Source organism: Lissotriton helveticus, chromosome 1_2 (genome assembly GCF_964261635.1).
Source record: "Lissotriton helveticus chromosome 1_2, aLisHel1.1, whole genome shotgun sequence".
In the NCBI taxonomy this organism is placed as follows: domain Eukaryota; kingdom Metazoa; phylum Chordata; class Amphibia; order Caudata; family Salamandridae; genus Lissotriton; species Lissotriton helveticus.
The window spans coordinates 143,595,806-143,620,239 of record NC_136058.1 but is presented as its reverse complement, the minus strand read 5'-3'; the positions used below and the strand labels follow the sequence as shown (position 1 = coordinate 143,620,239).

General features: G+C 50.1%; 1 protein-coding gene across 4 annotated transcripts in view; it reads right to left on the bottom strand.

Annotated features, from left to right (window-relative positions):
- Positions 1–24,434, bottom strand: part of USP24 (ubiquitin specific peptidase 24) — a 2,099,319-nt gene that overhangs the window by 1,433,358 nt on the left and 641,527 nt on the right. The gene's annotated exons all lie outside the window — the stretch shown is intronic.

The window sequence follows — 24,434 nt, the reverse complement described above, 5'->3', positions numbered from 1 at the left end:
CTACAGAACCCCCGGACCCCACCCCCAGTTCAGCGACTCCATCACCGACTTGATCAGCATGCACGCCCTGACCTCCACCGACTACATCCTCCTCGGAGACCTGAACTTTCACCTTGAGAACAACAACAACTCCACAACCCTGAACAATAACCTCGCCAACCTCGGACTGAAGCAACTCGTCACAACGCCCACCCACTCCACCGGCCACACACTTGACCCAGTCTTCTCCTCAAGCTTGCACGTCTCCGTCAGCCACACCACCGAACTCCTCTGGACCGACCACCGCTGAATCCACTCTGCCTTCCAGAAACACACCACACACCACCGCACCCAACAGATCCTCCACCGCTGCTGGAGCAAAATCACCTAAGACCAACTACCCGCAAACCTCGCTCTCAGCCCACCCACCGAACCCTCCAACACCGACGACGCTGCCCACAGCCTCAGACGCTGGATCGAGGACTGTGCCAACACCCTAGCCCCACTGAAGAAACCCCCCCACTGAGACACCAGCAAGAGGGCCAGCTGGTTCACCCCAGAACTCCTAGCCTCCAAGCAAGCCTGCCGGAAACTAGAGAAGAAATGGCACAGTGAACAAACTCCGGACAGCCACGCAGCACACAAGGACGCCATCCGCAACCACCACCACCTCATCAGGGCGGCCAAGAGGACCTCCTTCAAAGACCGCCTCGACAACAACGCACACAATAGCAAGGAGCACTTCAGCATCGTGAAGGAACTCTCCAACACCAACGACATCCCGCCGGTGCAAGCCCTGTGCGACTCCCTCGCCACCTTGTTGCACTGCAAGATAGCAGACATCCAAGACAGCTTCAACACCCAGACAGCCCCAACAGACAGCAACACAACAGACCCTCCGCACACCATCGACCACATCCCCTTGCTAGCCTGGACCAGCGTGAGCATCGATGACACCAAGACCATGGGCACAATCCACTCCGGCTCTCCGTCAGACCCATTCCTGCACCACGTCTTCAACAGAGCAAGCGGCTCCATCGCACCCCACCAGCACAACGTCATCAATCTCTCCCTCGAGACTGCGGCCTTCCCAGAGATCTGGAAACACGCCAAGATCAACACCCTAATCAAAAAACCTAAGGCAGACCCAAGAGACCTCAAGATCTTCCGGCTCATCTCTCTGCTCCCCTTCCCGGCCAAGGTCATCAAGAAAACCGTCAACAGACAGCGAACCCGATACCGCGAAGAAAACCGAATCCTGGATCCTTCCCAGTCAGGGTTCCGCAGCAACCACAGCACCGAGACTGCCCTCATCGCCGCCATCGACATCAGGACCCTGCTGGACAATGGCAAAACTGCAACACTCATCCTCCTAGACCTCTCTGCCGCTTTCAACACAGTCTGCCACCGCACACTACGCGCACGCCTCAGGGATCCGAGACAAGGCTCTGGATTGGACCACCTCCTTCCTCTCCGGCAGAACCCAGAGCATCCAACTCCCCCCAATCCGTTCCAAAGCCTCTGAGATAATCTGCGGCGTACCCCAGGGATCCTCCCTCAGCTCGATGCTGTTCAACATTTACATGGCGCACATGTAGCCAGACATCACAAGATTGGAGTTCTTGGGTTGTCAAGTGTATACGAAAGATTGTAACTTAAGTCTTCCAGGGAAGAAGATGAAGATGAACAAAAGGGAATTTCAGCAGAGTTTGAAAAAATAATTTGTTACATCAAGGCTGTTGTCATCTTCAGTTCAGGCATTTCAACTAGGACCGCTTCATTACTGTGAATTACAGAGATTGAAAGGAGAGGCACTAAGAGGGGGGTTATGGTATGGAGACATGGTAGTTTGGGAGACAGAGGCAAGGAAGGAGCGTTCTTGATTGCTAGACAATATTGAGGAATGGAATGGCAGAGCAATATTTGGTGCAGCACCAGATTTTGTGATGGAATAAGATGCAAGTTTGCCTGGCTGGGGAGCACGCTTGGGGAGTTTGGAAACAGGTGCTGTATGGACAAGAAAAGAGAAGTTAGTTCATAATAATTGCCTGGAATTGATGGCAGGTTTATATGCTTTGCCAAGTTTCAAGGAGAAAATAAAAGGACACACAGTTTTGATGAGGATGGACAATCTGTCTGCAGTGACATATATAAACAAATTTAGGGGCCAAAGTCCCGAAATTCAGCAGAACTAGCGAATGATTTTGGGAATATTTGTCTAGAGCATAATGTAGGGGTGAAAGCGGAATATTTAACAGGAGAATTGAATGGGAGTGCGATTGGAATTCAAGAAATTTGAGGGACTTCAGCGACTGGAAGTTGGACAGAGAATGTTTTTACAAGTTAACCATTTAACCATGTTAACCAGGTGGATCTCTTTGCAAGTCGTCTAACGTTACAATTGAAAGAATACTACAGTTGGAGAGCGGACCCCATGGCAGCAGCAGTGGATGCATTCCAAAAGGTGTGGACAGGGCTATGTCTTTCCTCCTTTCGCAATGATTCAGATGGTATTGTTGAAACTGAGGCAGGAGAGAAGTTGGATAGTTCTGTTGACGCCATTTTGGGTGCCTCAGGTTTGGTGTCAGTTGGTAATGGAGCTAGCATGTGCAGAGCTATTGTTGATGCATGCCAGAGTGGGTCTATTCAGAAATGGAGAAGAGGAAGAGCATCCTTTGGTTTTATGCAGGGTTTTGCAACCTTCTTATTTAGAGAGTGACAGGAGATCTGTTGGAGTCAAAGGACTTTCGGAAAGGGCTTCAGAATTACGGGACGAGTCAAGGGCTCCTGGAACCAGGTACAGATACAAAGGAATTTGGAGAACATGATCTAGTTGGTGTTTGGCAAGAAGTTTGGATACCATGGAGGCTCCTGTAGTGGATGTGGTTAATTTTTTGAGAGAGAAATTTCATGAAGACGTGGAATATTGTACTCTCAATTGAAATAGATCTGCATTATCAGCAGGGCATTCACATATACATGGCAGGTCTGTGGGAAGGAATGTAATGGTGGGTAGAGTTCTCAAGAGTATAGGATAAGGAGACTGCCTAAAGCTTGTTTTAGGGTATTAAGGGATGTAAATTCTATGCTATCCCCGTTTTTGCAATGGCTAACAAATAGATACTTCGACATAAAAAGTCTATCTGAGAAATTAGCGTGTTTGTTATGTCTAGTGTCATGTAGAAGGGTATCGGATGTAAAGGCGTTGAAATAAGAAACAAAATTGTGGGACCAGATGGAGTATTTTTGGAGGTTTATAAAAGGATAAAGAAAATGTCCACCTCTGTTTTCTATCCTATCTTTAATGAGGAGAAGAAGTTATGAGTAGTGAATTGTATACAGAAGTATGAGAACAGAGTATTGGAGGATAGGAGGGACGGAAATAATCAGCTTCTGATTTCATATGTTAAACCTTTTCGACACTGCTACAATTTCTAAATGGGTCAAGAATGGGATGAGAGTGTTGGGTTGATGTGAAAAGATTCAAATCTCATTCTCTGCGTGGTGCAATGGCAAGTAAGATGTATTTGTCAGGTTGTCGCTTAGAAGACATATTAAAAGAGGCAGACTTGGTGAATGCAGGAACTTTTACAAGACATTATTTTAGACCCATTAGGCATGTTTCCAATGTTGTGTGAAGAGGCTTTGAACATGCATAATGGTAGCCTCTGGTCGTGTAATGAAATGGCTATTCTCCAAGCTTACTGTAATGAGAATCAAGATTTCATTAAAGATGCAAAGGCTAACATTATCCCACTCTCCGCAGCCCAATTTTGGGTAGGAGTGGAGGGAGTAGGGTTGTGGTTTAGTTACATATGATAGTATTCAGTATTTAAGAAGGCAGTTGTTTAAATAAAGAAAAATGTTTCTAACAGATATATTGTTATCGAAGGTAAGTAACTTGTTTATCTGAAAGAAACACGTTAATTATAGATCCCTTACCTTAGAATAGATACCCCAGCATTACAAACCGATGTGGTGGATCTGCAAACCATGATCACACCAGAAAGTCCTGGAGAACAGACGGCCAAAGAAGCAGTCCCTCCGGACATGGCTGTCCACGCAGTAGTTTTCGTAAACGTGTGCAGCGATGCCCACATGGCCGCCTAACAGATGTCATTTAGACTCCTCAACCCAAATGCAGTAGTGGCTGCCGTCGCCCTGGTGGAATGGGCGAGTAGCCTGACAGGAGGCTCTAGTTCAGCCAGAGAATAGCATGCCTCAATACACAACACGACCCATCCAGAAATGGTGCGTTTGTGTACAGCCCGACCTTTCTTGGTGCCCACGTAGCCAAAAAATAGTTGGTCAAGCACCCAGAACTGTTTTATGCGATCAAGATAGAAAGAGAGCGCTCATTTTGGGTCCAGATGGTGGAGTCTCTCTTCCTCCTTCGAAGGATGCGGAAAGAAAGTGGGCAAAGTAATTGTGTGCCCGATGTGCAAGGCAGTGACCACCTTAGGAAGGAAGGATGGACGGGTCCTAAGAACCACCTTGTGTGAGATAGTGAGTTTCTGTTGCAGTACCCCCCCCCCCCACCGCACTTTTTGCCTGATACCTGGTGCACTTTTCCTTGGTGTGTCATGGGTCCCTGCCAATCTGGTACCTAGGGCCTGTGTTCCTTCCCTAAAATCTGTACTAAAGCCTAAACCCAATTGGCATCTCTGGCCACATGTCAGCACCTAGTAAATGGTACCCTAGGTACCCAGGGCAATGTGACCAAAGAAGACCCCTAATGGCTGCAGCACTTATTGTGCCACCCTTAGGGGCCCTGTACCCTGAGACACACACACTGCATTTGCAGGCGGAGTGTCCTGGTGCATAACTAAACAAAGAGTCGACATGGCACACATCCCTGTGTGCCATGCGTCCAAACCCACTGCCCCAGCATACATCAGCCACCTCTCTGGCTGGGTGCCCTATGCCAGTGGTGTGGGCACAGGTGCATGAGCCCTGTGCCCCTACAGTACCCAAGGCCATTCCTGGGCACTGTAAGTGCAGTGATGCCATTAAGAGTGTATGGTGCTGGGAGGATGTCATTACGAACTCCACAGCACCAGAATGGCTACACGAAAGGCTGACAAGTTTCATATCAAACTTCTCAGCACATTAAACCCACACTGATGCCAGTGTGGGATTTAATGTAAAATGCACTACAGAGGGCATCTTCGAGATGCCCCCTGAAACCTAACCTACAATCCACGTCTTGTCTGAGAGGCTGTCTAGACTGCCACACAGCAGACATGTTGCTGTTCCCCTGGGTGGAGAGCTCCCGCTTTCCTGAGCCTGCAACAATGCACATCCTGGGACGAGGTGCCAAGCCTCCTCCCCCAGGATGGGCAGGGGAAGGATCAAAGGCATTCCGCCTTTGTGAGCTTCTCCAGACCACTTGCTGTACTCCGCAACTGGCCCCCACTCTGGCGGGAAGGCTGGCGGGAAACCCTACGTCAGAAATGGGGGTGTGCCAGCCTGTGCCAACTCCACCCCTCAGGTGGGAAAGGCGAGGTGATGCAGGACCCCGGGCTTCGGCCATCTTGAAGATGGGGAGCCCTGCCCAATCACAGCTAGGCTCCTGCCCCCCTCCCACAGGAGAGGAGCAGGCTAGGGGGTGTACCCACCCGAGGACAGGGACCCATTGGTCTTTGCCCTACCTGCAACGCCCCTAAATTTACTATTTATGGGCACCCTGAAACATCTTCCACAGATCCAGATTCCGAAACAAGAAAGAAGATCAAGTAACAAGAAGACCTGCCGTGCAGCTGCTAAAAAGAGGAATTTCAAAAAGGGGGTGGTGATGGACAGAGTATCTGAGTTAATCAGAACACTCCTACCCAGTCAACAGATCAGGGCTTGATCCATCACCGTTTTTTAGCTCACTGCACCATCCCAGTTCAGAATCTGGCTTCCGGGGACCGGTTTCTGGCATTACAGCCTTCGGCCCGACTTGCTTGGATCCTGATGGTGCAGTGAGCAAGGGACTCATGTCTGAGCATACCCTTCCACACTCATGGTGGCCAAAATTATTTCAAAAAGGGGGTGGTGATGGACAGAGTATCTGAGTTAATCAGAACACTCCTACCCAGTCAACAGATCAAGCTGGGCCGAAGACGGCTGTAATGCAAGAAACCGGTCCCCGGAAGCTTGTATCCTTTCCAGTGAAGAATTGGCTTGGTAGTTTGGTCTGCCCTGTTCCCATGATGCACTGCGCCAGGGACAGACTGTAGGAGAGTAGGGTCTGCTATCCTATGGTCACCCCAAATTTTTGCTTTTTGCTTCACTGGTTTATGACTTAATGTGGCTGTGGGCCTGCTAATCAGACCCACAGCCTGCTGTTCTCTCTCTAAATTGTAACCCATGTACTTTAGGTGCATAACGAAATTGGAACTGGTTCACCTTATTGGCCCCTGTAACAGTGTACCCAGGTACCCAGGGCATAGGTGCTTCCAAGGCCTACCAGGGGCTGCAGCATGTATTGTGCCACCCCTGGCCTGGCCTCCATATTTGACACAACTGGCTGATCACTCAGCTGGGGTAAGTCGGTGTAACCACCCCTTACTTAGGTGTAGTATGCCTATACCTAACCTAAAATGGACACATATGTTCCTATAAGTCACTCCTATGGAAGGCCTCATCAATCCTGGAGGCAGAGTGCTTGGAAATATGTGAGATGGTGCTCTGGCATGAGCTGAGCCTGTCTGCAGCTTTCGGAACCATGTCCTTTAGCTGTTTCATGATATTGCCATACCATATACTCTTAAGTGCATTATGAACCTCGCGGTTAAATGCTATCTTAGGTTTGGCTTTATCAAAACATGTCGAGTAAGGTGTCATACGAACTGGAATACTACCCCCTCGCCAGTTCTGGCGACGGGGGTAGCATTCCACCCTTCTAGAGGGGCACGACATGTACCTAGCCTGAACCCCGGTTAAAGTTAAACAGAGCCTTAGCATCTCAAAATGGATGCTGCCACCACAGACACAAGTCTGACCTCCTGCTGCTGGGAGTCCTTCCAGCGAGGGCAGCTTGGACAAAGGGTTTCCTGCCTGGGGAGGTGCTAGCACCACCCCAGACAGGATTTTGTGTATTGGGTAGGACAGGGCTGAAAAGAAACAGACATGCCTGGGGCACACAAGGTGTCCCTGTGCATAGGCCAGTTCAAACCGGTGCTGGGGCTTTCCAGCCCCAGTCCTGGCGCGAAACTGGACAAAGGAAAGGGGGTGTAACCACCCCCCTTCCTGGTTCCACCCAGAGGAGGGACCTAGTAGGTGATCCGGCCCCCCAGATTCGAATAAGAGTGGGAGCTGTGTCCTGAGACTTCAGATCATCCTGAATCAACTTGAAATACAGAAGAAGACTGGACTTCGACATTCTGCTGCACAGAAGACGGAAGAGAATCTCCCTTGTGGCCAAGGAGTGACCACCCTGTGAACACATGCACCAACCAGCAACTCGACGTCTGCTTTGCCGCCGCCTCCCGCCGGAGCCCGAGCCCAGAGCCTGACAAGACCCAGACTCCCAGACTTCTCACAGCCCGATCCACAGTCCCTGCAAAGAAGGGACCCGTGGAGGCACCGAGAGACGTGGGACCGGACATCTTGGAAGACCCCCGAAACGCTGACTGCGCAGCATCAGAGGCACCCTCGACGCTGTGCTTTGGGGTTTGAGAAGCCCTAACCTCGAGCAGCCCTTGCACCGAAGATCAGCCCCCCAGCATCTCCACGATCTGCGTGGGGCCCTTTTGCATCGTGCCACTCGACGCGCCATCCCGGCCACTTGCAACGTGGCTAGCGGCCATCTTGGCGACGAAACCTACAACTTTCACTGCGGGTCTGGTTGCTCCAGACTTGCCCTTGCTCCTGTAAAAAGGAGTACCTGCTCTGACCTTGCTGGTCCGAGTAACAAGCCTTTTTCGATTCCTGCGTGGCTTGCATTAGCCAAGGCCTGTTTGCTTCTATCGAGTCGCCGACACCGCCAACAGCGAGAAGCCTGCGTGGGACAGCTCGTGACCGACTCCTGGACGTCTTCGACCCCTCGTGTCCACGTGGCTGCAGAGAGAAGCTACACCTCGACGCCTGTTTGCACCCGACATCGCCTGGTTCCACCCTGGTTCCACGGTAGTCACTGGCTAGTGACTTTGAACATTGTCCCCTCTGCTTTCAGGTCTTCACCTCTTCAGATCCACCCTTGGATCCACCGGAACTCTTCACATCGAGCCGCCTGCAGCATCTTCAGCTCCAAGCACCATCGACCCGCGTGACGAAACCCGACACTACTTCGACCCTATGCACCCGCTTCCTGTGGGTGAGGTAACTCAGCTCCGCCGGTGTTCCCACACTGGTACACACCTCTAGTGTCTGTGTCTCAAGTTTCAGCTTTCTAGGTCACTCGGAAGGTTCCTTTCTAACTAACTTTGTACTTTTTACGCACCATTGACATTTCATTGGTAAAGCGTGCACTTTCCGCACTGCTCCCGAGTCCCGCGGGCCTTTCCCGACTTCTTCACTGCTAGTCCCGAACAGCTCCAGCGATTCCCCAGGCCCTAGGCCTCTTCACTTTCCCCATAGTGGTTCTTATACCACTATTTTAGTATATGGTTTAGGTGGCCCCTAGGGCTCATCCATATTGTGCAACTTTTGTGTATTTTAACTGTGTTTTGTTTTAACGCATTTGCTTCTGTGCTCATAAAGAGTATCAGGGATATTTGTAGTAATAAATCCATATATATTTTCAATATATATCTGTGTGGTGTCCTTTCATTTGGTATTCAAGGGATTGTGTATGGTAAAACAGCTTGCTTCACATGCCTTTACAGAGTTTAGCCTAAGACTGCTTAGTCCATGCTACCCCTAGGATAGCTTGTCTATAAGGTTGACTTTACAACCTGCACCATAAGGGTTGCTTGGCATGATACAAGGTGATCACTAGAACTAGTGAGCATCATATATCAGGCCAACTTCTCACATTGGTGAGCAGCGGATTGGGATTTGAGCTTGCTGTTGTTTTACCATTACAATCTTTGAAAATATCATTTGAAAGATCATACAGGTACCTGATAGGTACACTAAAACAAGACTAGATATACTTAAGTTCTACTGAACTTAGTTGTTGTAGAGGATAGGGAGTAGCACACCCTGACTACAACTACTAGATAGGATTTGTAGGAAAACACCAGTGTAGGTAGATTGCAACACATCCACCACACTAGAGCAATGTCTGGAGCAGAGGGATCCACTGGACTCATCTCTGTTGAGAGTGACCCTCCAAGGGCACCATCCAAATTTGCTACCTTTCCATTTAAGGAACTGAGGCAACTGTGTTCCATGAGAGGAATCAAAACAGGTCCTTCTCCTACAGCAGGACACCTCAGAGAGCTTTTAGACCAGTCTGAAGCTCTAAGGGACTCCAAACCAGGCCCCTCAGGGACTGGGGATGGAGGATCCCCCACTGAAGATGACAACTCTGATGCCCATGCCCCTGTAGTTCAGGTAGATGAGGAAAACCAGACCCCTGGGAATCCTCAGCCTGAGGAAGAAGAAGATGAGGAGGAGGAGGAAGAGAGTGAATCTGATGATGGGACTAGCCAGGTGTTAGTCATCAGGCTTAACCAGGCTAACTTAAGCTTATTTGGGACTGAAGGTGGGTCCAACCCATTCAGACCCCCAAATGGACTTAACCAGGAGCATAGGAGGAGGAGGAATCACTCAGGTGAATCCAATACTTCCCATGTTTCTAGAGGTTCTCATGGCAACTCCAGAAGGGAGTTGACTAGCCCTCAGAGAAGGGAACATGAGGCCAAAATGAGAGAGGCTGAACTTAGGATCCAGAGACAATAATTAGAAGTTGCCCTGGCCAAAGAGAAACTTGCTAGAGCAAGGCAGCCTAGAGAGAGTGGGTTAGAACCCACTGGTGGCAGCAATATCCTTAAGGATAAAGACAGGTCCTATGACAATAGAAACCTGAGTAAGATTGTGCCCCCCTACAAAGTTGGGGATGATATCCACAAGTGGATGACTGCACTTGAGAGAGCTTGCAAAGTACAGCAGGTTCCTCAGGAGCAGTGGGTAGCAATCTTGTGGCTCTCCTTTGAAGGTAGAGGCCGAGACAGACTTCTCACAGTTAGTGATGGGGATTCTAGAAACTACCTAGTCCTGAAGAGTGCTCTGATTGATGGGTTAGGCTTAACCACTGAACAGTACAGGTTAATGTTCAGAGATACCCAGAAGACACAGACTCAGGACTGGTCTGAATTTGTTGAATGTGCCACTAAGGCTCTGGAGGGCTGGTTGCTGGGAAGTAAGGTTACAGACTATGAAGGATTGTACAATTTGCTTATGAGAGAACAGATTTTAAATAACTGTCAGAACCAGCAGTTGCATCAACATTTGGTTGACTCAGATCTAACCTCTCCCCAAGAATTGGGAAAGAGGGCAGACAAATGGGTCAGAACCAGAGTTAAGCAAAAGAACCAGAACCAGAACCAGGGTGGTGACCAAAAGAAAACAGACCAGAAGGGTGGGGAGCAGAAAGCTAAAGACCAGAAGTCTTCAACAGGGCCCCAAACTAATACTGAGGGTGGGTCCCAAACTTCCAAGAAGAAGAAGAAAGAAGGTCAAAGAAAACCCTGGTGTAGCTTTTGCAAAAACACCACTCACTGGACAAGTGATTGTAAAAAGGGTGGAGCCACCAACACTGCAGCCCCTAAGGCACCTGCACCCACTAGTACAGCTGGCAGTGTTGGACCACAGACTAAGGGGGTAGTGGGTATCACCTTGGGAACTGATGGAGATTCTGACCTAGTCAGAGTCCCCACACAGGCTGTTCTGATCTGTGATGGGGAGATTGATTTCTCCCCTACTGTCAGTCTCAATAATTTGGGCAAGTACAGACAGACACCATTAATTAATGAAAAAGTGGCTCAAGCATACAGGGACACGTGCCAGTGTCACTATGGTGACGCCTAGCTTTGTGGACCCTGGACAGTACATATCAGGTGATAATTACCTAGTGACCAATGCCAGCAATGTCACTACTACACATAGTGTGGCAATTGTTAACTTTTCCTGGGGAGGGGTAACTGGCCTAAAAAGAGTTGTGGTTAGTGCTGATCTCCCAGTAGAATGTTTGTTGGGCAATGACCTGGAGAGCTCTCTATGGTCAGAAGTTGAGTACAGGACTCATGCAGAGATGTTAGGGATATCATCACATGTCCTTGCTGTGACCAGGTCACAGGCCAAAAAGTGCCTCTCTGAACCTCAGGTCTTGGATCCTGGAACAATGGACCAAGTACCTTCCAAGACAAGGAACAGGAGGGCAAAGGCTGTGCCTTCCCAAATGCCTACAAGTGAGGATCAGCCTTCACAGGAAGATGATTCTGAGACCCCTGAAGGAACTGTCCCTATAGAACTTGAACCTGATCAGGTTGAGTTTCTGGGGACAGGGGGACCTTCTAGGGCAGACTTGGGGCAGGCTCAGTTATCCTGTCCTCTTGAACCCCTCAGACAGCAGGATGCTGCTGAGGCTGCTGGGAATGCTCAAGGTACCCATAAGGTGTATTGGGATGATGGGCTCCTTTATTCAGAGGGTAGAGACCCCAAGCCTGGTACAACCAGGAGGTTGGTCATACCTCTGCAATTTAGGGGCTTCCTTCTTACCTTGGCACACGATATTCCCTTAGCAGGACACCTAGGCCAGAACAAAACATGGGACAGACTTGTCTGTCACTTTCACTGGCCTCACATGTCAGAAGATACAAAGGAGTTTTGTCGCTCCTGTGTAACCTGCCAAGCAAGTGGCAAAGCAGGTGGTTCCACAAAGGCCCCCCTGATACCACTACCTGTGGTGGGGGTGCCCTTTGAAAAGGTAGGGATTGACATTGTTGGACCAATGGATCCCCCTACAGCATCTGGGCACAGATTCATACTGGTGGTGGTGGACCATGCCACCAGGTACCCAGAGGCAATTCCACTTAGGACCACAACAGCTCCTGTTGTGGCCAGGGCCTTACTTGGAGTTTTCTCCAGAGTGGGGTTTCCTAAGGAGGTAGTATCTGATAGAGGTGCAAACTTCATGTCAGGTTACTTGACAGCTATGTGGAAGGAGTGTGGTGTTAACTATAAGTTCACCACCCCCTATTATCCACAATGCAATGGGCTTGTTGAGAGATTCAACAAGACCCTAAAGGGCATGATCAAAGGATTACCTGAGAAGCTCAGGCGAAGATGGGATATCCTTCTGCCCTGCCTTCTGTTTGCTTACAGAGAGGTCCCACAAAAAGGAGTTGGCTTCAGCCCCTTTGAATTGTTGTTTGGACATCCTGTAAGAGGACCCCTATGTCTGGTGAGGGAAGGATGGGAGTTACCTCTCAAAAAGCCCAAGCAAGACATAGTGGACTATGTACTTGGTCTCCGCTCCAGGATGGCTGAGTATATGGAGAAGGCCTCCAAAAACCTTGAGGCTAGCCAGGCCTTACAGAAAGCCTGGCATGACCAAAAGGCTGTCCTGACTGAGTACCAGCCTGGACAGAAGGTATGGGTGCTGGAGCCAGTGGCCCCAGCAGCACTCCAAGACAGGTGGTCTGGACCCCATACAATCATGGAGAAAAAGGGAGAGGTTACCTACTTGGTGGACCTTGGAACTCCCAGAAGCCCCCACAGGGTGCTCCATGTTAACAGGCTGAAAGCATATGTTGACAGGGCAGACATGGGCTTGCTCATGGCTACAGATGAGGGGCAGGAGGAAGAGAGTGACCCGCTTCCAGACCTGCTGACTCAGAACCCTGAGGATGGCTCAGTTGATGGTGTGGCCTTAGATGGCAGCCTCACTGAACATCAGCAACATGACTGTAGACAGGTTTTGCAGTCATTTCGACATATGTTCTCCCTGACACCCAGCCAGACTAACTGGTGTACCCATGTGGTGGACACTGGTGATAGTCTTCCTGTGAAGAACAACATTTACAGGCAGCCTGACCATGTCAGAGACTGTATCAAGGCTGAGGTACAAAAGATGCTGCAATTAGGTGTCATTGAGCCTTCAGAGAGCCCCTGGGCTAGCCCAGTGGTTCTGGTCCCCAAACCTCACACCAAAGATGGGAAGAGAGAGATGAGGTTCTGTGTGGATTACAGAGGACTCAATGCTGTCACTAGGACAGATGAGCTCATAGACAAATTGGCTTCTGCCAAGTATTTGAGCACATTTGACTTGACAGCTGGCTACTGGCAAATCAGGTTAGCTGAGGAGTCTAAAGCCAAGACAGCATTTTCTACCCCCAGTGGGCATTATCAGTTTGTGGTGATGCCCTTTGGTTTGAAAAATGCCCCTGCCACCTTCCAAAGGTTGGTGAATCAAGTCCTTACTGGGTTGGATGACTTTTGTGCAGCATATCTAGACGATATTGCTGTCTTTAGCTCCACCTGGGAGGATCACCTGGTCCACCTGAAGGAAGTGCTAGAGGCTCTGCAAAAGGCAGGCCTCACTATCAAGGCAACCAAGTGCCAGATAGGGCAGAGTAAGGTTGTGTACTTGGGCCACCTTGTGGGTGGAGGCCAAGTTCAACCACTGGAGAGTAAGATTCAGACCATAAAGGACTGGACTCCTCCAACTACCCAGACTCAGGTCAGAGCTTTCTTGGGCCTGACTGGGTACTACAGGACGTTTGTTAAGAACTATGGGTCCATAGTGACTCCTCTTAATGATCTGACATCCAAGAAGATGCCCAAAAAGGTTCAGTGGACAGAATACTGTCAAAAGGCATTTGATGACCTGAAGAAGGCCATGTGCTCTGCACCTATCCTGAAGAGTCCTGACTACTCAAGAGAGTTTATTGTCCAAACAGATGCTTCTGAGTTGGGAGTGGGAGCTGTGCTTTCACAACTTAATGTAGATGGTCAAGACCAGCCCATTGCTTTCATTAGCAGAAGGCTGACCCCCAGAGAGAAACGTTGGTCAGCCATTGAGAGGGAGGCCTTTGCTGTGGTGTGGGCCCTGAAGAAGTTGAGACCATACTTGTTTGGCACTCACTTCAAGATTCAGACCGACCATAAGCCCCTCTTATGGCTTAATCAGATGAAGGGTGAAAACCCCACACTGCTCAGGTGGTCCATTTCCCTACAGGGGATGGACTTTACAGTGGAGCACCGCCCAGGGACTGACCATGGTAATGCAGATGGTCTCTCCAGGTACTTCCACTTAGAACATGAAGACACAACTGGTCATGGTTAGTCTAATGTCCCTGCGTTTGGGGGGGGGGGGGTTGTGTAGGAGAGTAGGGTCTGCTATCCTATGGTCACCCCAAATTTTTGCTTTTTGCTTCACTGGTTTATGACTTAATGTGGCTGTGGGCCTGCTAATCAGACCCACAGCCTTCTGTTCTCTCTCTAAATTGTAACCCATGTACTTTAGGTGCATAACGAAATTGGAACTGGTTCACCTTATTGGCCCCTGTAACAGTGTACCCAGGTACCCAGGGCATAGGTGCTTCCAAGGCCTACCAGGGGCTGCAGCATGTATTGTGCCACCCCTGGCCTGGCCTCCATATTTGACAACTGGCTGATCACTCAGCTGGGGTAAGTCGGTGTAACCACCCCTTACTTAGGTGTAGTATGCCTATACCTAACCTAAAATGGACACATATGTTCCTATAAGTCACTCCTATGGAAGGCCTCATCAATCCTGGAGGCAGAGTGCTTGGAAATATGTGAGATGGTGCTCTGGCATGAGCTGAGCCTGTCTGCAGCTTTCGGAACCATGTCCTTTAGCTGTTTCATGATATTGCCATACCATATACTCTTAAGTGCATTATGAACCTAGCGGTTAAATGCTATCTTAGGTTTGGCTTTATCAAAACATGTCGAGTAAGGTGTCATACGAATTGGAATACTACCCCCTCGCCAGTTCTGGCGACGGGGGTAGCATTCCACCCTTCTAGAGGGGCACGACATGTACCTAGCCTGAACCCCGGTTAAAGTTAAACAGAGCCTTAGCATCTCAAAATGGATGCTGCCACCACAGACACAAGTCTGACCTCCTGCTGCTGGGAGTCCTTCCAGCGAGGGCAGCTTGGACAAAGGGTTTCCTGCCTGGGGAGGTGCTAGCACCACCCCAGACAGGATTTTGTGTATTGGGTAGCACAGGGCTGAAAAGAAACAGACATGCCTGGGGCACACAAGGTGTCCCTGTGCATAGGCCAGTTCAAACCGGTGCTGGGGCTTTCCAGCCCCAGTCCTGGCGCGAAACTGGACAAAGGAAAGGGGGTGTAACCACCCCCCTTCCTGGTTCCACCCAGAGGAGGGACCTAGTAGGTGATCCGGCCCCCCAGATTCGAATAAGAGTGGGAGCTGTGTCCTGAGACTTCAGATCATCCTGAATCAACTTGAAATACAGAAGAAGACTGGACTTCGACATTCTGCTGCACAGAAGACGGAAGAGAATCTCCCTTGTGGCCAAGGAGTGACCACCCTGTGAACACAGGCACCAACCAGCAACTCGACGTCTGCTTTGCCGCCGCCTCCCGCCGGAGCCCGAGCCCAGAGCCTGACAAGACCCAGACTCCCAGACTTCTCACAGCCCGATCCACAGTCCCTGCAAAGAAGGGACCCGTGGAGGCACCGAGAGACGTGGGACCGGACATCTTGGAAGACCCCCGAAACGCTGACTGCGCAGCATCAGAGGCACCCTCGACGCTGTGCTTTGGGGTTTGAGAAGCCCTAACCTCGAGCAGCCCTTGCACCGAAGATCAGCCCCCCAGCATCTCCACGATCTGCGTGGGGCCCTTTTGCATCGTGCCACTCGACGCGCCATCCCGGCCACTTGCCACGTGGCTAGCGGCCATCTTGGCGACGAAACCTACAACTTTCACTGCGGGTCTGGTTGCTCCAGACTTGCCCTTGCTCCTGTAAAAAGGAGTACCTGCTCTGACCTTGCTGGTCCGAGTAACAAGCCTTTTTCGATTCCTGCGTGGCTTGCATTAGCCAAGGCCTGTTTGCTTCTATCGAGTCGCCGACACCGCCAACAGCGAGAAGCCTGCGTGGGACAGCTCGTGACCGACTCCTGGACGTCTTCGACCCCTCGTGTCCACGTGGCTGCAGAGAGAAGCTACACCTCGACGCCTGTTTGCACCCGACATCGCCTGGTTCCACCCTGGTTCCACGGTAGTCACTGGCTAGTGACTTTGAACATTGTCCCCTCTGCTTTCAGGTCTTCACCTCTTCAGATCCACCCTTGGATCCACCGGAACTCTTCACATCGAGCCGCCTGCAGCATCTTCAGCTCCAAGCACCATCGACCCGCGTGACGAAACCCGACACTACTTCGACCCTATGCACCCGCTTCCTGTGGGTGAGGTAACTCAGCTCCGCCGGTGTTCCCACACTGGTACACACCTCTAGTGTCTGTGTCTCAAGTTTCAGCTTTCTAGGTCACTCGGAAGGTTCCTTTCTAACTAACTTTGTACTTTTTACGCACCATTGACATTTCATTGGTAAAGCGTGCACTTTCCGCACTGCTCCCGAGTCCCGCGGGCCTTTCCCGACTTCTTCACTGCTAGTCCCGAACAGCTCCAGCGATTCCCCAGGCCCTAGGCCTCTTCACTTTCCCCATAGTGGTTCTTATACCACTATTTTAGTATATGGTTTAGGTGGCCCCTAGGGCTCATCCATATTGTGCAACTTTTGTGTATTTTAACTGTGTTTTGTTTTAACGCATTTGCTTCTGTGCTCATAAAGAGTATCAGGGATATTTGTAGTAATAAATCCATATATATTTTCAATATATATATGTGTGGTGTCCTTTCATTTGGTATTCAAGGGATTGTGTATGGTAAAACAGCTTGCTACACATGCCTTTACAGAGTTTAGCCTAAGACTGCTTAGTCCATGCTACCCCTAGGATAGCTTGTCTATAAGGTTGACTTTACAACCTGCACCATAAGGGTTGCTTGGCATGATACAAGGTGATCACTAGAACTAGTGAGCATCATATATCAGGCCAACTTCTCACACAGACTAATTTGCATATAGCCAGGTTCTGAACTGGGATGGTGCAGTGAGCTAAAAAACGGTGATGGATCAAGCCCTGATCTGTTGACTGGGTAGGAGTGTTCTGATTAACTCAGATACTCTGTCCATCACCACCCCCTTTTTGAAATTAAGCTAAAAAGAGGAAGACACCAACTGATTTGGCCCCAGCCCTACCAGCCTGTCGACCCTCGAACCTGCTCCTGTTAAACCCCGGCATCTCCAGTGGTCAGCAACCTCAAAAACCCCGGAGGACCGGACTGCCTTGTGAATCTGACTACCTGGGTCTCCCACAAGCAGTGGTACTGCTCAAGGGAAGGAACAAGCCCTGGCATCAGCCCGGAACCGCGAACCCTGCACACACTGCACTCGACAAGCCTGGCCTGTGCCGGAGTGAATCAAGACCCTGAGGACGTCCCCCACGCGATTCGGACCTGGAATCCAGTGCCCAAGTACCTACTCGACGACCCCGACGACGCCTGCAGCCTCAGGACAAAGGACCCCTCCGACCGTGACCTGCAGGGGGTAAGATTTCCCGACCTCAAAAGACACCCCTGCACCTGGCGCCCCACGTCCCCCTGTGCCCAACTCATGGACGCCTACCTATCCTCCAAGATCCCAACTTACCCCTCAAAGTGTTGGTCGCTCAAGAAGTTCCTCCGACCCCGAGCCTGCAGCCTTTGTTCCCTTTTCAAGATTCTCACTGAATAACATTGAGCGCCCGACGGCTCAAAAGCACCCTGCACCCAGCCGCCCGAGTGCCCCTGGCAGTGCAACCTGTACCCTATCCTACTTCCCCATTTGCCCTGAGCAAGTGACCAGGAGCCCAGCTCCCACAGCCGTGTGGCCTGCTAGCCAGAAGCTACCAACCGAAGGCCCCCCTACCTCTCATTGGAGAACATTGGGCCTAACTACCTCTGCACCCGGCTGCCCCAGTGCCGCTGAGGGTGTACCAGCTGTACCTACCTGACCCTGGGGGACCCCTGAGTCTATGCCCAGAACCTTAACTTCACCAGTCGAGTACTCACCTGAAAATCGATGACTCACTTTCCTGCCACAGGATAACATTGACTGGTTTGACTCGAAAAATCTTGGAAGTGTGAAGTATTTAAACTTTAAAATTTTACTATCAAATCAGCCAAATAACAAATTCCGAAGTACTCACCTGTGATCAGGAGAGAAGCCAGTACTGTACCGTGTAGCCCAGTACTGAACCGCAAAAGTAATCCTAACCGGGTTTACTAGTAACCTGAATTTTCTCCATAGGAATCCATTGTCTGCTTTTCTATGAAATTTCTTCCAAGTGTCTACTTTGGAAAACTTGAAATATTTCTTAAAAATCGTACCAACTACTGAAACGTAATTGCTTACCTGTTTTGCGTAGAGACCCCAGTGCTGGACCTAGGAGCCCAGTCCTGGATTACAAAAGTAACGAGAACGTATATTACCTGTAACCTGAAATTTCTCCCGTTGGATAACATTGCCAGATTTTCATTGAAAAGTTTCTAAGTGTGAACTGTTAAAATAGCTTTATATTTCCTAAAAATCAGTGCAATAGCCAAATCGTTTTTGCTAAGCTGTTTTCAGCTTAGACCCCACAACTGAATCTAGGATCCAGTCCAGGGATTACAAAAGTAATCAATAAGGTAACCAGCTGCATTTATGTAGAAAAACCCATGGAGCTCAATGCTAAATTGTGTTTAGAATTGTGTTGCCTACTGCAGCCCCTGTACCTATTGTGTTTACAGTGTATTGCCTTTCTGCAAGGCACTCATCTGAGACCTCTCATATTGCGAAAAGTATATTTTGATACCTGTTGGTTCTAAAAATAAAACTATATCTTTTGATATAAAAACAACTGGCCTGGAGTTCAGTCCTCGAGTGTGTGAAACCTTTTGCTGACTGAGTGTGTACAATAAATGCTTTACACTGTCCTCTGGTACTGCCTTACTGCTCGAACAAGCTACCACTTTAGAGAGTAAGGTCAGATCAGACTTTAACCTCTGTTATACCTCTGGGGTTTGTGGCCTCTATACACACTGTACCTTACTTTGGTCCAGTATATATAGAGCCACTTTCTCACATTGGTGGATCAGCGGTGGGATATAAACTTGCATTTGTTGGACTACTTGGTTACCATCTGATCACACGACAGAACTCATAAATTGCCTTTAGAATTCTGAAATTGTTTTTTCCAAAATAATAAAAGTCTGGTAGGGCCTTGCTTAAGTCGCATTAGATTTTAGGAAAATAAAAGTCACTATAGTTCGGGTAGAGGGTTAGAACTGTCAGGTTAGAATGTCTCAACAGAACCCAGCTATAAGTGGAGATAACATGGACCTGGTTGAGGAGCTCGACGTCACACCTTACTTGCACTTGAATTTCAAGGAATTGAGGTCCCTATGCAAACTTAAAAAAATAGTCATGGGCCTGCATCCAACCAAACAAGGGCTCCAGGAGCTCCTGGCTGAGTATGCAAAGGCCACCCCTCTGAACAGGGTGACACCCAGTCACAGGAAGAAGAGGTGGAGGGGGAGGATGATAGTAATCCCCCCACCATCTCAAGGAAAGTAAGGGTCCACGTACCCTTAACTCCAAGAGTCAGCTTCTGGGAGCCTGGGAACCACACAGGTGGACTAGGCCCCAGAGAACACATTGGGGAGAGCCCCAATGAAGGGGACAACTTCTTAGCAAAGTTAGCCAAGAGATTAGATCTAGAGTCCAGACTCCTGGCTCTGGAAAAAGAAAGGAAAGAGATGGGCTTAGCCCCCATCTCTGGTGGCAGCAATACCAATAATATGGATAAAGAGCAATCTGATGATCCTAAAATCCCCAAAGGGATTGTCCCTAAATATGAGGAAGGTAATGACATCAAAAAGTGGTTCACAGCCTTTAAGAGGGCTTGTGAAATAAGAAGAGTAAAGAAACCTCTCTGGGGGGCACTCCTGTGGGTACTGTTCTCTGGTAACTGCAGCGACAGGCTTCTGACCCTCTCTGGGCCATGCAGGGTACTATGATCTCATGAAGAAAACTCTGAGGGATTTGGAATCACCACGGAGGAGTACAGAATTAGATTCAGGGGGGCTCACAAAACCCAGAACCAATCCTGGATAGATTTAGTAGACTACTCAGTAAAGACACTAGATCGCTGGTCAACTGGAAGCAATGTGCATGACTAATTAAATTTACAACCTTTATGAAGGAACACATCTTAAGTAACTGCAATGATGAAAAGTTGCATCAGTATCTAGTAGATCTGGGTCCACTTTCTCCCCAAGAATTGGGAAAGAAGGCAGACCACTGGGTCAAAACAAGGGTAACTAGGAAATTCACTGGGGATGACCAAAAGAAAGGGGTCACAAAGCCTCCCCAGAAGAACGATAGTGAACCCCTTAAAGAGAGAAGTAAGGAGTCCCAGGTAGCCCCCAGAAAACCTATCCAGGAGGGTGGTCCCGAAGACACCTCACAAGCAAAAGCAGGGTACCAAGGTAAGAATTGGGATCCCAACAGAATATGGTGTCACAACTGTCAGAAGACAGGACACCACACCAAGGACCCTACCTGTCCTAAGAACAAGGTCCCTAGTACAACTCAAGGGGTGACTAGTGTAGTCCCAGGGGTTGCCAGTGTAGCATGGGAGGATAGGTCCTCAGAGGAGGAAGTACTCCTAGCCTTCAACTGGAGAATGGGGGCGAGCTGGAGAGCCCAGAGGGGAGTAGATACTTCCACCACCTACTGGTGAATGGAATCCCAGCCACTGCCCTGAGAGGTACTTGTGCCAGTCACACTGTGGTACATGACAGGTTGGTACTACCTCACCAGTATGTCCCAGGAGAAACAAAAAGAGTAAGGGCTGTCCCAGGGGGAGTCAGTAAACACCTCTCCCTTGATTGTCTCCTGGGGAATTACCACATAGAGGTGGATCGGAGCCAAAGAGAGGCCCTGGCCCAATGCCAGGCCTCACCCAAGAAACCTAGGGGGGCTCCACCTGCAGTCAGTGCAGCTGGGCCCCAAAAGAGAAAAAAGGAACAGGATTGGAAAGGTGGACAACTGTTCACCATGGTTCCAGAGGGCCAGGGAGATTCCATCCCAGTGAGGAAAAACTCCAAAAGTGGCCCTGGTAAAGCCCCCCCCAGCCAACACAAAGACCTGACGAGGCAGGCAACTGTCCAGCCTGAGTTTGTGGCTCCTCAGCTGGCAGAACAAAGGGTGGAGGAAGGGTGTTCACTACCAAGTGTGGTGACCCCCCCACCCTAAAACAACAGGTAGACAGACGGGACCACAAGAGACCTGTAAAATAGCCCCTTCACTTGCCAGTCAGGAGCTAAAGGTGTAGTTATGGGCACTGACAGCTGTCAGCAGCCTCTGCTGGGTGCTAGCCTTCATGGCAGCCCTATCCATGGCATGGGGGCCTAACCCCCTGCCAAATAGTAAGCTAGGCCTCCTGACCCTATTGGTCATGGTGGGTTGCTAAAACTGTGGGTAGCCTCTGTGGGTAAGTGGGCCTTGCCCTGGCTAAATTAGACTCTACAGAGGTAGGCACCTCTGGGCCCAAAATAAAAAGATGGGATGAAGGCACTAAAGAGCAAGGAGAGGAGCTTTGGGAATTAGGTCCTGAAAATGATAAGGTAGGCCAGCTCCCCAAAGGGACTGACCTGGACAGAAATATATAAGGCAGAGTAGGCCCCGCAACTTTCAAACCACTTCCTCAACTCTTCCTCACCTGAAAGACTAGAGAGACTCTCCCAGCATTGGCTGAGTCTCCTGGCCTTTGGGCTGGGGAGAGGGGGGGCTTGTGTGAGAAAGTGAGTTTCTGTTGCAGTACCGCCCCCCCCGCCCCCACACACACTTTTTGCCTGATAACTGGTGCACTTTTCCTTGGTGTGTCCTGGGTCCCTGCCAATCTGGTATCCAGGGCCTGTGTTCCTTCCCTAAAATCTGTACTAAAGCCTAAACCCAATTGGCATCTCTGGCCACATGTCAGCACCTAGTAAATGGTTCCCTAGGTACCCAGGTCTCTGGTATGTGACCAGAGAAGACCCCTAAGGGCTGCAGCACGTATTGTGCCACCCTTGGGGGCCCTGTACCCTGACACACACACACTGCCTTTGCAGGCCGAGTGTCCTGGTGCATAACTAAACAAAGAGTCGATATGCCACACATCCCTGTGTGCCATGCCCACAAATCCACTGTCCTGGCATACACCAGCCACCCCTCTAGCTGGGTGCCCTATGCCAGTGGTGTGGGCACAGGTGCATGAGCCTGTGTCCCTACAGTACCCAAGGCCATTCCTGGGCACTGTAAGTGCAGTGATGCCATTAAGAGTATATGGTGCTGGGAGATTGTCATTACGAACTCCTCAGCACCATAATGGCTCCACTGAAGGCTGACAAGTTTGATATCAAACTTCTCAGCACATTAAACCCACACTGATGCCAATGTGGGGTTTAATGTAAAATGCACTACAGAGGGCATCTTCGAGATGCCCCCTGAAACCTAACCTACAATCCACGTCTTATCTGAGAGGCTGCCTAGGCTGCCACATAGCAGACATGTAGCTGGACCCCTGAGTGGAGAGCTCCTGCTCTCCTGGGTCTGCAACAATGCAAATACTGGGACGAAGTGCCAAGCCTCCTCCCCCAGGATGGGCATGGAAAGCTTTAAAGGTATTCCGCCTTTGTGAGCTTCTCCAGACCACTTACTGTACTCAGCAACTGGCCCCCATCAGTTCTGACCCCCACTCTGGCGGGAAGACTGGCGGGAAACCCTACGTCAGAAAGGGGGGTGTGCCAGCCTGTGCCAACTCCACCCCTCAGGTGGGAGAGGCGAGGTGATGCAGGACCCTGGGCTCCGGCCATCTTGAAGATGGGGAGCCCTGCCCAATCACAGCTAGGCTCCCGCCCCCCTCTCACAGGAGAGGAGCAGGCTAGGGGGTGTACCCACCCCAGGACAGGGACCCATTGATCCTTGCCCTACCTGTAATGCCCCTAAAGCGCAAGTTACTTACCTTCGGTAACCATATATCTGTAAGAAACAGTAGTTAGTGTTAGATTCCTTACCTTAGAATATCCCCAGGCGTCTGACTGGATACAGAAAGTTTTGCGTAGCAGTCCGCGTCCGTCGTCGGCGTGATCGCCGGGATGAAGTCGTCGGAGTACTTAGACGCCGCCCTCGCGCGTTGACGTCTGTTCAAGTACATAGCTTTCCGCACCAGGAACGCAGAGCCATGCCAGAGACCGACACTGGTGCCATGAAACTAGGGCCCTGAAAGGGATGTCCTTAACACTAGTTATCGGTTCGCAGAACGGGGAGGATGGGTGGGGCATTAAGGAATCTAACACTAACTACTGTTTCTTAAAACAATCTAAGGATGGAGCCGATGCCCATGCGCACTAACACCAAGAGGAGGAGTCATCTATGACGACAAAGACTTCTCCAGAAGAAAAACAAGTGCAATCATCCGAGCCCAACACCAGATGGCGATCTATTCATAAATGTACCATCTGCAGCCCATATGCCTCGAACATATTGTTACCGAAGGTAAGTAACTTGTGCATCTGAAAGAAACAGGTTAGTGTTAGATTCCTTACCTTCGAATAGAAACCCCAGCAATACCAACCCCGGTGGTGGGTCTGCGAACCAAGATCACACCAGAAAGTTCTGGAGAACGGAACGGCCGAATAAGCCATATCTCCGGACTTGGCTGTCCAGGCAGTAGTGTCCAGCAAACGTGTGCAGCGAAACCCATGTGGCTGCCTGACAGATGTCCTGCATGGGGACTCCCCGACCCAGGGCAGTAGTAGCCGCCGTGGCCCGAGTGGAATGGGCCCTCAGCCCAACAGGAGGCTCCTTTTTCATCAAGGAGTAACAGAACTTGATGCACAACACGACCCACCGAGAGATGGTCCATTTGTGCACCGCGCATCGCTTCTTCGCGCCCATGTAACCAACAAAGAGCTGGTCGTCCACCCGTAACTGGCATGTGCAGTCTAGATAAAAAGAGAGCGCACGTTTTGGGTCCAGACGGTGGAGCCTCTCTTCCTCCTTCGAGGGATGCGGAGGCGGAAAGAAGGTGGGCAAGGTGATGGGCTGCCCGATATGAAAGGCTGTAACCACTTTGGGCAGTAAAGAGGGACGAGTTTTCAAGACAACATTGTCCGAATGGACAAAAAGGAAAGGAGGCTTAGTAGACAGAGCCTGGAGCTCACTCTCCTGGCAGAGGTGATGGCAACCAGGAATGCAGTCTTAAGAGTCAGAAGACGTAAAGGGCGATTGTGAAGTGGCTCGAAAGGAGGGCACATCAAATAGGTTAGAACAAGGTTCAAGTCCCTCTGAGGCATCACGAAAGGAACAGGAGGAAACGTGCGTGATGCCTTTCAATAATCTATTTACAACAGGGGACTTGAAAAGAGAAGGCTGATCAGGAAGCCTCAAGAAGTAAT